This window comes from Delphinus delphis, chromosome 1 (genome assembly GCF_949987515.2).
Source record: "Delphinus delphis chromosome 1, mDelDel1.2, whole genome shotgun sequence".
In the NCBI taxonomy this organism is placed as follows: domain Eukaryota; kingdom Metazoa; phylum Chordata; class Mammalia; order Artiodactyla; family Delphinidae; genus Delphinus; species Delphinus delphis.
Window position 1 is genome coordinate 65,264,435 of NC_082683.1, and position 16,720 is coordinate 65,281,154.

Here is a 16,720-nt window from a genome sequence, read left to right on the forward strand (position 1 = left end):
GTCTTAGGCCCATTTTTCAGTTGGGTTGTTTTGTTTTGTTTTTTTTTTGATATTTATCTCCATGAGCTGTTTGTATATTTTGGAGATTGATCCTTTGTCAGTTGCTTCGTTTGCAAATATTTTCTCCCATACTGAGGGTTGTCTTTTTGTTTTGTTTATGGTTTCCTTTGGTATGCAAAAGCTTTTAAGTTTAATTACATCCCATTTGTTTATTTTTGTTTTTATTTCCATTTCTCTAGGAGGTGGGTCAAAAAAGATCTTGCTGTGGTTTATGTCAAAGAGTGTTTTTCCTATGTTTTCCTCTAAGAGTTTTATAGTGCCAGGACATGGAAACAAACTAAATGTCCAACAACAGATGAGTGGATAAAGAAGATGTGGTACATATATACAATGGAATATTACTCAGCCATAAAAAAGAACAAAATTGGGTAATTTGTAGAGATATGGATGGACCTAGAGTCTGTCATACAGACTGAAATAAGTCACAAAGAGAAAAACAAATATCCCATATTAATGTATATATGTGGAATCTAGAAAAATGGTACAGATGAACCTATTTCCAGGGCAGGAATAGAGACACAGACATAGAGAACGGACATGGGGACACAGAGGGGGAAGGGGAGGGTGGGATGAATTGGGAGATTAGGATTGACATATACACACCACCATGTGTAAAATAGATAGCTAGTGGGAACCTGCTATAAAGCACAGGAAGCTCAGCTCGGTGCTCTGTAATGACCTAGATAGGTAGGATGAGGGGTGGGCGGAGGTCCAAGAGGGAGGAGATAATGTATACATATAGCTGATTCACTTCACTGTACAGCAGAAACTAACACAACACTATAAAGCAATTATACTCCAATAAAAAAATAAACAAAAATTTTAAAAATCAGAAACAAAACAAAAACAAAAACATGTCCACAGCAGCATTATTCATAATAGCCAAAAAGTGGAAACAACCCAAATGTCTATCAACTGATGAACGGATAAACAAAATGTGATATATCAATATAATAAAATATTATTCAGCCATAGAAAGGAATTAAGTACTGATACATGTTCCATCATGGATGAACCTTGAAAACATTATTTCTCATGAAAGAAGTCAGACACAAAAGGCCACAAATGTATGATTGCATTTACATGAAATGTCCAGAACAGGCAAATTCATGAAGGCAGAAAGTAGATTAGTGGTTTCCAGGGGAAGAAGAATGGAAAGTGCTTAACAGATGAGGGGTTCTTTTTGAAAATGTCCTAGAATTAGACAGTAGTGATGGTTGCAAAACATTGTGAATGTACTAAAAGCTACTCAATTGTACACTTTTTAAATGATTAAAATGACTAATTTTATGTTACATGAATTTTACCTCAGTAAAGCAAAATACCACTCTTTGGACAGTGATTGGTTTGTAGGGGAGGAGGGCTAGCAGCTGCAGGAGGTGGTCCATAACTGGGCTAGAGAGGTGACTGCAGAGCTGGAGAAATGAGGAAAGATCCACTATGTAATTTGGAGGTAAAATTTACTGGATTTTCTGATGTCAGGAACTGAGAGTGGAGGGAGTGAAGCAGGGAAGGAAGGAAGGATAGAAGTAGGGAGAGAGAGAAGGAAGGAAGGAGGCGGGGAGAGAAGAAGGGATCTGGTACCCAGAGGCTTCAGACCTGGAGGAGGAATGTGTTTCAAGAAATGAAGAGTTCAACTTTGCACACAGTAACCTTGAGATGCCCCCAATCCAGTTTGAACTATCCTATGTTAAGATTCCACTTTCCAGTATATTTCTTTAAGTTTTCTAAACTTCAGTTTTCTCATCTATAAAATAGGAATATTAACAGCGTTTATCAGAGATGGTTGCTGTGCGAATTAAGTTAGGTAACTGATGTAAATTTCTTAGCACAATTTCTAACACATAATAAATCTTGAGTCACTGTTAGAGATGATTATTGTCATAATCTCTAACCCGATTATTATTTTTATTCCATAAACTGCCTCTCTGTTCCTTCTTCTAGCATCTGCAGATGCTTGGCCCAAACTAGAGGGCTTGTTTTGAAAAAAGTCTCAGACTCTCCCAATCTATTCTCTCTTACTGCAGCTGAGTCCACAACTGGCCATGATCTTAAACAATATTGACAGAGGAACCTGACTCGGTAAAAATAGTATTCAGATCCCTTAGCCAGGCAGATATATTCCTATGTGGAGAAGGCACATGGGGCTCCAGTAACTGCATGACACTCTCCTTATTAAGAGCATTCAACTCACTTTCTTCTAATTTTATACTTCCTTGGCATTCTCCTGTCCTTTATTTCCCAAGCGTTCTTCTCCTCAGGGAAGAAAATGTTCTGACAAGCTGACATGAATATTTGGTCTACTTGGCAGTTAACTTCCTCATAGAGGCTTGTAAATTGATGCTCTGATTTATAACCAGACTCTTATGAGTTTGGTTAGAAGGGACCAATTTGCCTGGGCCCATTAACCTCTGGTTGACCACATAATAGTCCAGTTACTGAACAAGAGAGTTGTGTGTCAGACTCTGGACAATGACAACCGTTAAGGAACGACACACACACTCTAACACTAAGCTGAAACAGCCATTCAGACTTAACAATACAATATTTTACAGAGTCGTTGTGAATATTAAATGAGTTAATATACATTAAAGTGCCTAGCATATATTAGATTCTCAATAAACATTAGTTTATTTTTCAACTCTTTAAGCCATATGCAACTCAACAGGGGAAAAGACTCAAGTCTGAAAAATTTCCAGATGAGCTGAAATGATCCTAAATTTTTTCCCCCACTCCATCCTAATCTATCCCTAACCCACCCTCTTCTAAAGAGTATCCTTTTTAATGGTTTCTCATTTGTGCAATGACGTTTTACCATTGTCTTTGTAGTTTATCATTCAGTAATGCTTAGAAGATGAATGCAAATCAAAATGATATCTAAAAATAACCTTATATATTCTGAGGAATAATTTAAAAGCTCTGATCTTGGGCAAGTCACAACCTTTCTCCATGTCTGTGTCTCATTAGTCAGTAACTATGCCTTACCAGCCCATCCTATAATATCTCATGGTGTTCCTTCCATCTCTAAAATCTACTAACTATATTCACCACTGAATCCTAGCACTCAGCACAAAGTATGTGTTATTGACATGTATGTTGAATGACTGGATAGATGTATTTTAAGATTATATTTTTCTCACAACTCTCATAAACGAGCCCAATTTTTACAATAAAGAAAATGGAAATCAGTCACTAACTTGCTATCCATAAAAGTTTAAAGTTCTTATTTAAAGAAACATGATTGAAAGAAATTCATTGACTGATGGTAAAGAACAGATTCTCACGTAGGCTTTTTTAAACGCCAATCTTAACACCATTATAACGGGTGGGTGAGTGAGTAGGTGAATTGATGGACCAATTGATAAAATACCTTATTCATACAAAAATATACCCGGATAAATTTTTTAAGAGTATAAATTTCCAGGCCAGTTTTTTTTTTTTTTCAGTGTTTTCCCCACCTCTGAATGCTCAGAAAATCTTGTTCACAATAACTAATTCAAGAAGTCTATCCCTCTGGAGTTTTTGTCATGTTTAAGAAATTAGGACAAAAAGAAAAGAAAAAGAAATGACGACACCCTTCAATACTGACTATCATCACAGTACATAAGAGGAGCTTGCATTTGTGGCTCTTTAATTCTGTAGTGGCATATTTATTTTCTAGATGTTATCTTTAGCTTTTTATCTCACCCGTTCCACATTGATGACCATAAAATAATTGTAAATAATAACTTTCCCACCCCTTTCACATTTATTAATAAACAATTTCAAAAATGTGGCGGATTTTTAAAAATTCAATTTCAATTTATTACTGATGACATAAAGGAGAAGTCTGAACAACCATCTGAAAATTAATATACAAAGTCAAGAATAGTAAAACTTGAGCTTACAGAAAACGTTTTATTGCCTTTTCTAGTAAACTTCATGCTTCCAGAAAAAGTATTAAGATTATATTTGTTTTGTTTCTTCTTTTATCCATAATCACTGTAGACTAAATGAAATTATTTATATTTTATACACTTTAGTTTCCCTCAATTAAATTTAGTTCAGTTTAATAAATATTATTGACTACCTGCTGGGAGCCAGCCACTATACCAGGTTCTTAGGAGTCAAAGATTAAAAAGACATATATTCTAACTCTCATGAAGTTCATAGCTTAATTAGTATATTGGTTTTTGTTTTATAAAACCTCTGGCTTCATTCTCATTCCAATCAGAATTGCTCTACTTTTACCAGTTGTATATTTTGGGGCTTAATATATTACTGCTTTAAGAGGTTTGAAAAATCACTGGTCTGGAGGAAGCAACACATTTAAAGACAATGTTGTACAGGTAATAATTGTATTTTCTCAGCCTGGTTTCCTCAGAACACAGAGCCTAAGACAAAGAAGTATGATTCAGGGAACAAGGTTTAGGGAAGATGGAGCAAAGACGGGAAGGAAGGAAAGTCAAAAAAAAATTTGTTATTGAATTGACTGGCCACCCATACAGATGGTTGGATACTCAGCCTTATAGGACACCTAATAACCTCCCAGGGGAAGAAAGCAGGAAGCATTTACTCATCACTCTGCTCTTCATTGGTCACGGGGGTCCCCCAGGGCAATAACTCCCCATCATTTCTTGTGCTGCACATGCTTGAGTGCTGGGCAAAATCCCAGGGGTGTCCCATGCTATTTCACCATCAAATAAAGAATCCATGAAGGTTAGAGTGGGAAAGTGAGAGGTTAAACTGAGGCAGGGCACTGTCAAGTTGTATCTGCATGAAGATGGACAGCATCTTCACAGAAATGGTCAATGCAGTTGTAGCTGAAATAAGAGGTAAGGCCAAGGAAATTTGAAATGGTGCAAGAAGCATCTGATACAAGTATACAGAAGGCACAGAAGCAGAACAGAGTAGAGAATAATTAACTCTGCCTGGAGGGAGAGGAGTCAGGAAAAGTTTCACAGACATATAATCCCTCAGAAAAAAATTTTAAATGGCAAAAGAGAATGGGTATTTCAGACAGAGGAACAATTTATATAAGACACAGAGGTTTGAAACAGACAGATGTATTTGAAGAATTGTAAGAAAATCAGTATTCCTCGAATTGAAGCAGTAGTAGATAAAGTTAGAGATGTGGACAAGACTCAAAACATAATGAATTTGATAAGCCATGTTAGGAGTTAACTTAGTACCAGAAAAAAAGGGAAAGTTATTTGAGTGATTTTAAATGAAAAAGTGAATTTGAGAAAAGGTGTAAATGGAATAATACTGATTAACATTATTATATTTGTGAAATGAGAAGTGGGATGTTTGTAAAGGATGTAGGAAACACGAAAAGGTAGAGTGTTACTTTTACATAGACTATGCTGTGTTAGGATATATATTGTAAGCCCTAGAGCAACCACTAAAAATAATAATAATAAAGGGTATAGCTAAGGAGTCAACAGAGGAAATAAAATGAAACACACATGCAAAAAAATATTCAATAAACCTAAAGGAAGTCAACAAATGAGCAACAGATGAAAAAGTAGAGGTGACAAAATGGAAAAAAGAAAAGTAGATGGTACACTTAAACCCAGATATTTCAATGATTATACTAAATGTGAATGGATTAAACACCCTCAATTAAAAGGACAAATCAATGCAATATGGTTGAACCTTACAGATATTATGCAATTTGAAAGAAATTGGAAATAAAAAAGAGTACATACTGAATAATTTAATTTAAATGAAATTTTAAGTCAGACAAAACCACTTTATATTGATAGAAATCAGATCAGTAATTGCCTGAGACAGAGGGTTGCAAGAGACTGACAGTTTGAAACTGTCAAGGTACAAGAGTGAACTTTGGTGACAGATTAAAATGTTCTATATCTTAATTGGTTTGATGGTTTATACAGCTCTACACACTTTTCAAAGTCATTGATCTAGCTACTTAGAATGTGTGAGTTTTATAGTATCTGGTCTTACATTTAGGTCTTTAATCCATTTTGAGTTTATTTTTGTAGATGGTGCTAGAGAATGTTCTAATTTCATTCTTTTACACATAGCTATCCAGTTTTCCCACACCACTTACTGAAGAGTCTGTCTTTTCCCCATTGTATATTCTTGCCTCCTTAATTGTAGACTAATTGACCATAAATGTGTGGGTTTATTCCTGGGCTCTCTATCCTGTCCATTGATCTATGTGTCTGTTTTTGTGCCAGTACCATACTGTTTTGATTACTGTCACTTTGTAGTATAAAACTCCTAGAGGAAAACATAGGCAGAATGCTCTTTGACATAAATTGCAGCAATATTTTATGGATCCATCTTCTAAAGTAAAGGAAATAAAAGGAAAAAATAAACAAATGGGACCTAATTAAACAAATGCCTTTACACAGCAAAGGAAACCATAAACAAAACAAAAAGACAACCTACTAAATGGGAGAAAATATTTGCAAATGATACGACCAATAAGGGATTAATATTCAACATACATAAACAGTTCATACAACTAAACATAAAAAAAATATATATATATATGGGCAGGGAACTCCCTGGTGGTCCAGTGGTTAGGACTTGGCACTTTCACTGACAGGGCCCAGGTTCAATCCCTGGTCAGGGAACTAAGATCCCACAAGCCATGCCACATGGCAAAAAAAAAAAAAAAAAAAAAAGAGACAGAAGAACTGAATAAACATTTTTCCAAAGAGGAAAGCAGATGGCCAACAGGCACCTGAAAAGATGCTCAACATCAATAATCATCAAGAAAATGCAAATCAAAATCACAGTGATATCACCTCACACCTGTCAGAATGGCTATCATCAAAAAGAACACAAATAACAAACACTGGCAAGGATGTGGAGAAAAGGGAACCTTCGTATACTGATGGTGGGAATGTAAAATGGTGCAGCCACTGTGGAAAACAGTATGGAGGTTTCTCAGAAAACTAAGAATAGAACTACCACATGACCCAGCAATTCCACTCCTGGTATATATCTGAGAAAAACAAAAACACTAATTTGAAATAATACATGCACCCCAATGTTCATAGCAGCATTATTTACAATCACCAAGATAAGGAAGCAACCTAAGTGTCCATCAACAGATGAATGGATAAAGAGGATGTGGCATGCATATATTTATTTATTTATTTATTTATATTTATATATTTATACGTATTTATAGATATATATTTATACACACACATTATACATATATATGTGTATATATATACATACACACACACACATATATCATACATACACGATGGAGTACTACTCTGCCATAAAAAAGAATGAAATTTTGCTTTTTGCAGCAATACAGGTGGACTTGGAGGGCACGATGCTAAATGAAATAAATCAGACAGAGGAAGACAAATACTCTATGATATCACTTATGTGTGGAATCTAAAAAATACAACAAACTAGTCACCATAAGAAAAAGAAGCAGACTCACAGACAGAGAACAAACTAGTGGTTACCGGTGGTGGGGGTGGGGTGGGGGGCAGCACAGGAGTGAGGGAATGGGAGGTACAAACTGCTGTGTGTAAGATAGGCTACAAGGATGTATTACACAACACAGGGAATATAGCCAATATAGGTAGATATGCAGTATAAACTTTAGAAATTGTATTAAAATTTTTAAATTTAGAAAAACAAGAATGTGTGACTTATTGTGTATGAATTATACCTAAACAAAGTAGATTTTCAAAAAAAAGCAAACAAACATCTCTCAAGTTTCTGATTTGAATGAATCAATAAGTGGTGATGATGGAGACAGTACAGGATCAAGAAAAAGTTTTGGCTTCACCTAAGAGGGTTGTTTACATGGACTACCAATTCAAAACCACAGCACTATGCTAGGGGCTGGGAGAGAAAGGATGAAAAAGATACAGTTCCCCTATCTTGAAGGGTCAGGATAGTCTAATGGAGGATGTATGAAAACAACCTAGTTTAACATACTATGAGAAATGTTCCATTAGATTTATGAACAAAGTGTTCTGAGAGAGAGATACTTATAATAAAAATACTCAAAATAATTAACAATTATTAAAATAATTAAATTTAAATAATTAAAAATACTCAAAATTCCTCATCAATTGGTAAAAACAAATGTTTGTATATCAATACCATAGAATACTATTTCAACAAGAAAAAGAACCGAACTATTGAACATGCAAAAACATAGATGAATCTCCAAATAATTATGCTGAGTGAAAGAAGTCAGACTCATCCCCCTCAGAAAAACATCCTGAGGAACATGGACTCGATAGAGTATGGAATACAGGAAGCATGTAGGTATTTGGTAAGAGACACGTTAGTTTCTTATACTTTGAGAGAGGAAGCATAATTAAGGAAAAAGGTTTTCTTCTTTTCCCTAAAGTGGAAGGAATATGTGGAAGGGAGGAGTGGGACATGGTGACCTATAGCTTAACTTTGCATTTTTTCTATCTAATCATCAGCTTTACCTCTTGTAGTACCCTGTGATTTAGCACCGGTTTCTGAATATCTCATATCTAGAAAGTTCTCTGGTGTTCTGTCAAGACAATTTTCACATTTGACAAGTATTACCTGAGTGTGAAGAAGAGGCAAGATAGGCAGAATATCATCTCTAGGAAAATAAAATTTTAAAACAAGGAAAGAAAAAGGACATGGTTCACATTTATAGGGCTTAAATGTTTCCACAACGACTAAAATCCAAACCACACTCTATTCATAACTTCCAGCTATGAGATCAAGCCCATACACATTATGTACATAGTATGTGCAAGTATCCTGGTCAATTGGACTGGGTGTCACTCACTTGTTCAAGAATTCAGTAGTTGTGAAACAGCATTTTTTCAAGTATTAAATATGAATGAGTATTAATTGTTATTTATGAATATATTAATATATAATTTGTGGTCAGTGAGTCAAACATTAAGAATCTACTTTTTCAGTCTAAATTATTAAAGCTTCATTATATATTAGCCCACTCCAAAAACATATAAATTCAGCAGCCATCTATTGAGCACCTATGAAACATGCATTGTGCTAGGTTCAGAAGTGAAATAAAGCATAGCCTCTGCCCTCAAAAAAAAAAAAATCTAATGATAACAACTTGATAAGTGCTACGGTAAATGTATATAATTGGCATCACAAATGTCCTTCCAATTCTGATTTGTTTCCTTCACATTTTTCATTTTTATTACTTCTTTAGAAGTAACAGCAAGACAGTTGAGCAAGATGTTCAAGTAATAGCAAGAGCACTGTAGACTTTATGCCTGAGAGGTTTTAGAAACATACTATCTAAAATTTTTATCACTTGATAAAATGTAACACAAATTTTCAAATTACTTTACCAAAGATTAAGTGTTGCTTATGCAGACATATCAGTTATTTTCTGTTGCAGATTTCAGACTGCTGCCTAGAAATTAGCACAGATATTGCATTGTACTAAAACCAACAGAAGTGGGTATTCAAAGTAAGCACAATTCACTGCCCTCTGTCATCTATGAGCATGAAGGTTGCACACTGTTGATTTGCTGTTCCACTCAGAGAAAAGGAAACACTCAAATATAAATAGTGCCTTAATAGTGTTGGTTAGCTGCTTTTTAAAAAGAAAAAAATTTAAAGATCATATTCAGAGAATCCCCAAGCTTTCATATAGAACTACAGGACATGGACTGTGTATACTTTTCTCCTATCATCAATGATTTTGCGGTATTTTGATGTAGGCCCTGAGACCTCAATATTGAGGCACTGTCATAAAATCAACACTGTCTAATCATGAATGTGTAAAAAACACATTCATGTGGAATCAGACTCATCCAAGGAGAAGGAAAGTGCAGAGTGATCTCAGTCACACATTTCCCCCCAAAAATCAACATAATAGGTTATTATTATTAAACAAAACTCAGATAATCTCAATGATAACGACTGAAGAATTCCCAAAGGTATCAGAGAGTCAGTGTACAAACACCAGTGCTTACTGACCACGTGCCACTTTTCAGGCACTGTGGTAGATGTGCAGACATTTACTTACTCACAAGAAGTCTATTATCAATTGATAAGAAAAGTCTTACAAGCACAAAACCATGAAAAATCAGAGTGCTCTTAAAGTGTTAAATTGAACTGTACAGAAACTGTAGTAAATAACCAGTTCTTAATAAGTAATCACTGTCTGGCTCAAACAAGTGTAATAGGAAATCATGATGAGCAGTCAGGGAAAAGAAAGCAGAACTGAAATAGGGTTTTAAATGACGGACAGAATATGAAGAAGAAAAGCAGAGTCTAAATACTAGGAATCACACAGGCAAAAGACAGAGCTAGAAACACACACAGGTTGTAGGAGTTGGCTGGGTCACAAAAAGGACATCTCTGGCTTTCATGGTCAGTTAGCATCAAGCACTGGGTATGAAAATGTTGGACAATTAAGTTAGAGGCACTGAGTACTATCTTGAGAAGTCTGAATCTGATCTAGTGGACAGTAGGGAATTATTGGATGTAGTAAAGAAGAAATGAGCAGTCAATACACGGATGAAGACACCTAGAATAATAATAAATAGTGTATAATAATAAATAATAATAAGCCTCAAGTTTGAGGGGAAAGATACTAAAGCCTTGATGGACGTGAGAGAGTGGCCAAGATGTCAGTGAATTACAGTAAAGAGAAGGGATAGGGATGATTTCCAGATAGCATGCAACTCACACGAGATTTGGGGGATCTATGACACACAGAGCACGAGAGAATGAGCAGGTTCCATGGGAAAGGGTTCTTTGGAAGAATCAGGTTTCTGAAACAGCAGGGAAATGGTAGAGGAAACACTCACAGGAGTGAGGAATTGGAAGAGTTGGTGGGATTTCAAGTGGGATCTTATGAAAACTAAATGAAGTAATTTATGACACATAAATGATTGAATGGCATATCCAGGGCCAGTGTTAAACCTCACCCTTACAGAGAAGTTCTCATTCTTTAAAAACCAAAAAACTCTTTATGAGTTTACGTGGTGAGTGGGAAGAAGAGGAAGGAAATCTTCCTAGTCTTTCTAAAAAATACTACCTCATTGCATTTCCATCCATACTTCTGAGTGGCTTGATCAGGGTCCTTAAAATCACAGTAGTTTCATGAACATTTATCCCTTTACCATAAAACATCCTCTCAAATATAATGAAATTATTCATGATGGTTTATGATGTAACTTCAGAAAAGTTGCCAATCCCTGGACTCACAGAATGGGAGAAAATATTTGCAAACCATATATCTGATAAAGCACTTGTATCTAGAATATATAAAGAATTTTACAACTCTACAGTGAAAAGACATATAGCCTAATTAAAAAATGGACAAAGAGATCTGAAGAAATATTTCTCTAAATAAGATATACATATGACCAATAAGCACATTAAAAGATGTTTGACATCATTAGTCATCACAGAAATGCAAATCAAAACCATAATGAGATACCACTTCAAGTCCACAGGGATAGCTAAAATAAGAAGACAGTAACAAGTGTTGGTGATAATATGGAAAAATTAGAACACTTATAAATCGCTGATAGGAATGTAAAATGATACAGCCATTTTGGAAAACAGTTTGACAGTTCCTTAACAAAGTAAACGTGGAGTTACCATATGACCCAGCAATTCCACTCCTAGGTATATTCCCAAGAAAAATAAAAATACAGTTCCACAGATAAACTTGTACACATATGCTTATAGAAGCATTATTCATAACAGTCAGAAAGTGGAAACTCAAATGTCCATCAACTGATGAATGGATAAACAAAATATGGCAAACATTTCTAAACAATTGAATTTTATTTGGCCATAACAAATCTCAATGAAATGTCCAGGATAGGCAAATCTATAGATATGGAAACTAAGTAAGTGGCTGCCTAGGATTTGAGGGGTTTGGATGAAAGAGGAGTGACGGCTAATGGGACTGGAGTTTCTTTAATGCGGGACAAAATGTTCTAACGTTGGATTGTGATGATGGTTGAACATCCTGTGAATATACAAAAAAAATCTGGACACTTTAAATGGGTAAATGGTCTTGTATGTGAATTAAATCCTGAAAAAGAATATTTCACAAGAAGTTTTAAAATTTTGGCAGGTTTATATTTTTCCCAACAAAGTTTTATCTATAGTGGATTGGGTCCTCTACCTTCCTGTGCCCCAAGACTGAGCAAAAGCCTTCAGGGATGCAGTAACCTCAGTTTCTGCTCAGTTCCTCAGAACAAGCTAGTCCCTCAAAAAATATTTATTTATCACCTACTATGAATCACCTACTCTATTGACAAATGGGCTTACACTTTACTGAGATTTCTAACAGTTACATTTTAGATGTATGCATTCAGTGACCAAAACCTAAACCAGGTTCATAATAAATTAGGTACTCAATCCAATTTAGCTACATCTAATGTAAAAATTCTAAGAAGGTTAAAAATCACCCCTGATTAAAACTGTTTTGCTCCAAGACTCCCATACATCTGTCCATGGGCTAATTCAACACTCTGCTAGCCATTTATTTGTGGCTTCTGGCAGCAAACAAGATGTCAGTGTCTATTTCCGTGGATCACTTTTGCCTGAAATCTTTTCTATGCATGATCCAAATTTACTGGAATCATAATCTGCTCCCTGTAATACGTGAAAAAGTGAAGAAACCAATTATGTGTAATTAGTCATGGCGTCTCACTGTACTATCAGAGTTTATTATTAGCAAATTCCTTGACAATAGAAAGGACAAGAATAGAAATATTTTATTTCAATGAAGCTAGGCTAGGGTAATTTGTTCAAATTATTCTTACCCTAAAAAAAATTACTCTTACCCTAAAAAAAATTACTCTTACCGTTCTTAATATTTCCTGATAGTAGTTAATGCAAATTGGTATACTTTACATGCATTTGTCATTTCTTTTTATTGTCCTTCTTCTCCCAGGGAATGTGGATGCTATGAGAACACTAACCTTGGTATTTTTCACTACATATCTCCAGCACCCATAACATCCAATACTGCAGGACTTAATATTCCAATATTATAAATGATCAATAAATATTTAATGAATTTGTCACTTAGGAGGGATTGAGAGAGTCTTATAATCCTTGGCTGAATAAAATTAAAAACAGAAAATCAAATGCTTTAAATTTTAACTATTTTATATCACGAAATCCCTCCAATTTCCTGAGGTTCCCTGATCTACTATAGGCAGAATAAGATCTGACATTTTCAACAAACACAGTGATCAAAAATGTTTGAGGTTATCATTTACTGTCATATTATGGTTATTTTTAATTTATTGATTATTTTTATAATTTACCATGAAGTGATGGCTATAATCTGATTTGCACTGGAATAAGGGAAATGCAAAAATTTTATTTGGAGATACAGGTTACATCTTATCAAGAGCCATGTTAATGTAATATTTTTCATTATAACAAACACAACTTAAGGATCTTTCAATAAAATTTTGATAAATACTCTCCTAGTAGATAGTCATGTTAGGTTCTAATATTTCCCATTTTTTATTATTAATGTTTTCTTTCTCCTTTGCCCCACCCCCATCATCACCCCAAACATCTTTTTTAGAAATAATTCCAAAAACTATATCACCATTTTCTTTATTATTTTATGACAGTATTTGAAAGTAATTGCTAAGATAATACTGTAACTTTTATTTTTCTCATCCTTATGAAAATTTCCCTTAATCTTTACCTTCAGCCAGCTCAGAATCTATATCCTCCCACAATCTCTTTCTCTATCAAATGAGTGACATCACCACTTTTCTTAGCTAAGATTTTTTGCTCCTACGATTTCTTCTAGCTATCATGACACCACAGTAAGCCTCAATATGTGAAACAACTCAAGAAACAGCTCACAGGAAAACATGTGAAGTTTATCCAGATATATTTGTATATTATATTTCAAAAATTTTGTCTGCTTTGAGATTGTTTAGAGTTACTTTCAACTACTGAAACTTCTACATGTTATTTTTTTCTCTTTGACAGACAATAATTAGATTCTATGGAATTTTAAATATAGGTTACACATATATTAATATCATTAAGATAGTATAGTTTAACATAAGACAGTTTTATACAAGACCATTTCATAAAAGTATGAAAATATCATAATTCACAATAGCAAGATATGGAAGCAATCTAAGTGCTCATTGATGGATAAATAGATAAAGAAGATGTGGCAGGTACACACACATACACACACACACGAACATTACACAGCCATTAAAAAGAACGAAATCTTGCCATTTACGACAACGTGGATGGACCTAGAGGTATTATGTTAAGTGAAATAAGTCAGACAGAGAAAGACAAATACCATGTGATTTCATTCATATGTAGAATCTAAAAAACAAAAAATAAATATAACAAAACAGAAACAGTCATAGATACAGAGAATGAACAGGTGATTGCCAGAGGGGCAGAAGGTGGGAGAATGAGTGAAATAGATGAGGGAAATTAAGGGTATAAACTTCCAGTTACAAATAAGTAAGTCAGGGGGAGGAAATGTACAGTGTAGGGAATACAGTCAATAAGGTAATTAATAGGCTTCTCTGGTGACGCAGTGGTTAAGAATCCGACTGCCAATGCGGGGGACATGGGTTCAAGCCCTGGTCCAGGAAGATCCCACATGCTGCAGAGCAACTACGCCCGTGAGCCACAACTACTGAGCCTGCGCTCTAGAGCCTGCGAGCCTCAGCTCCTGAAGCTCACAGGCCTAGAGCCCATGCTGCGCAAGAAGAGGAGCCACCGCAATGAGAAGCCCATGCACCACACGAAGAATAGCCCCCGCTTGCTCCAACTAGAGAAAGCCTATGCGCAGCAACAAAGACCCAACATAGCCAAAAATAAATAAATAAATTTATTTTAAAAAATAATGTAATTAACACTTGTATGTTATATATGAAAGTTGTTAAGAGTAAATCCTAAGAGTTCTCATCAAGGAAAAATTTCTTTTTCTTTTCCTTCTTTTTGGATCTCTATGAGATGTTGGATATTCACTAGAACTGTGGTCATCATTTCACAGTGTACGTAAGTAAAATCATTATGCTGTACACCTTAAACTTATACAGCGATGTACGTCAATTATACCTCAGTACAACTGGAAGAAAAAAAGTATGCAAATAACAGAATCCCTGCTTTGGTGGGAAAATAAAAGGATTTTGGATGTAAGTAGAGTTTCACAGTAAAATCTCAGGGATAGTTTTTCTGGGAGATGTAAAACTAAGTTAAGCAATTGCTGAGGTTCACAGTTTAAGACCAGTTTCCTTACCAAGTCACTAACACTGAAGAAAAGTATAAGATGACGATAAGTGTAAGTGAGTATTTTTTAAATACTCATGTGTATTTTAATGGCACACCTGAATAAGAAAGGGCCTTATTCAGAAACCATTCTGTAAAAGTAGTTTATCTATTGTACCTACTCTGAACTCCAAAATCTTGAAATTTTCTATCTTATCATCCCATTCAGATATGTTCTTTAATGGTATTCGGAAAAAATTATTTTTATATAATAAATGATAGCCAAAAGGATTAGTTGAACGAATACTGTAAGATAAATCATATATATACATATATATATACAAATAACTTAAAATATGCTTTCATTCTCCATAAGACAAGCCAGGGTCATGGTCTTGGTATCAAATGTAAGAGAAATGGTTATATTTGTGTGAGCTCATCATCCTAAACCATATAATAACTGAAAATAACACAACTGTTCCATTACGTTAGATACGGAAGCATTTGACTGTTTCAGTTTTCATAAAGGTGTCTGAAAATTACACAAGCAGCTTATGATTTCCAACTCTGCTTAAAACCAAATCACAAGAAGTTTCTTCAAAAAGTTTGATTGGAAAATATTCAGATTAGTAATACAGTACATAAGGCAAAAATCTGAATTATGCTGCTAAAATTTAAAATGTGTACCCTGTAGCATAAAGAAAAAAAAAAAAAAGACTGGTTTATTTCCCATGTCTCTACATACTTAAATGATGTGAAACTATATGAAAAGATTCTTGCCATCGAAGTCATCAAAACATATTTTCACCTCATACAACAGCATACTACCAAATATACTCTGGCTTCTTGTTAAAAGTTATAATATGCCAATGAACTATCTTGACCCAGGAACTAATGTAATCTAACACTAAACCCAAAGAAGCAGTACTGATAGCGTCTACAGGAAAATTAGAGCTGTTTCTCCTTTTGGGAGAATTTGTTTCAAATTAAGCATTCTGATTTTATGCTGAAGTGATCCACTAGGCTGAGGGAAGAGCAAATTTGATTTTTGAGCATCAATCAATAGGCATTAAAGCACAAGCATCAAAAGCTTATCAATTTGGCCATGAAGGTTTGTGAATGGATCACCTTCCTCTCATAATACCCCCAGAAGGAATTTCAGTATGTACAAGTGACCTGGAACCATTAATTTTGAGAATGAAAGAATAAATGACTAAAAGTTATTTATAAATTGTTGTCCATTTACAAACGTTTATCTGAAGTTTCTACCTCATATTAAACCTTAATGAGGTTGCCTACCCATCAGCATCACTAAGCGAGCCCATTTTCAGAGACCATGACTGGTGAGGGAGTCTTTCGATCTATTTCCATCTGAATAGTCTCACATTAAATTATGCTGAAGAAAAAGCATTCACATTATTAAAAGGATGCAAAACACTGATTAGCTCATCCTCAA

General features: G+C 34.7%; 1 protein-coding gene and 1 non-coding gene across 3 annotated transcripts in view; one reads left to right on the plus strand and one right to left on the minus strand.

Moving 5' to 3' along the window:
- The window catches only part of SLC44A5 (solute carrier family 44 member 5), a 379,083-nt gene that overhangs the window by 325,723 nt on the left and 36,640 nt on the right, over positions 1–16,720 (minus strand). The gene's annotated exons all lie outside the window — the stretch shown is intronic.
- Positions 6,576–6,647, plus strand: TRNAE-UUC (transfer RNA glutamic acid (anticodon UUC)). Its single transcript has one exon. It is a non-coding gene; the product is annotated as a tRNA-Glu (tRNA).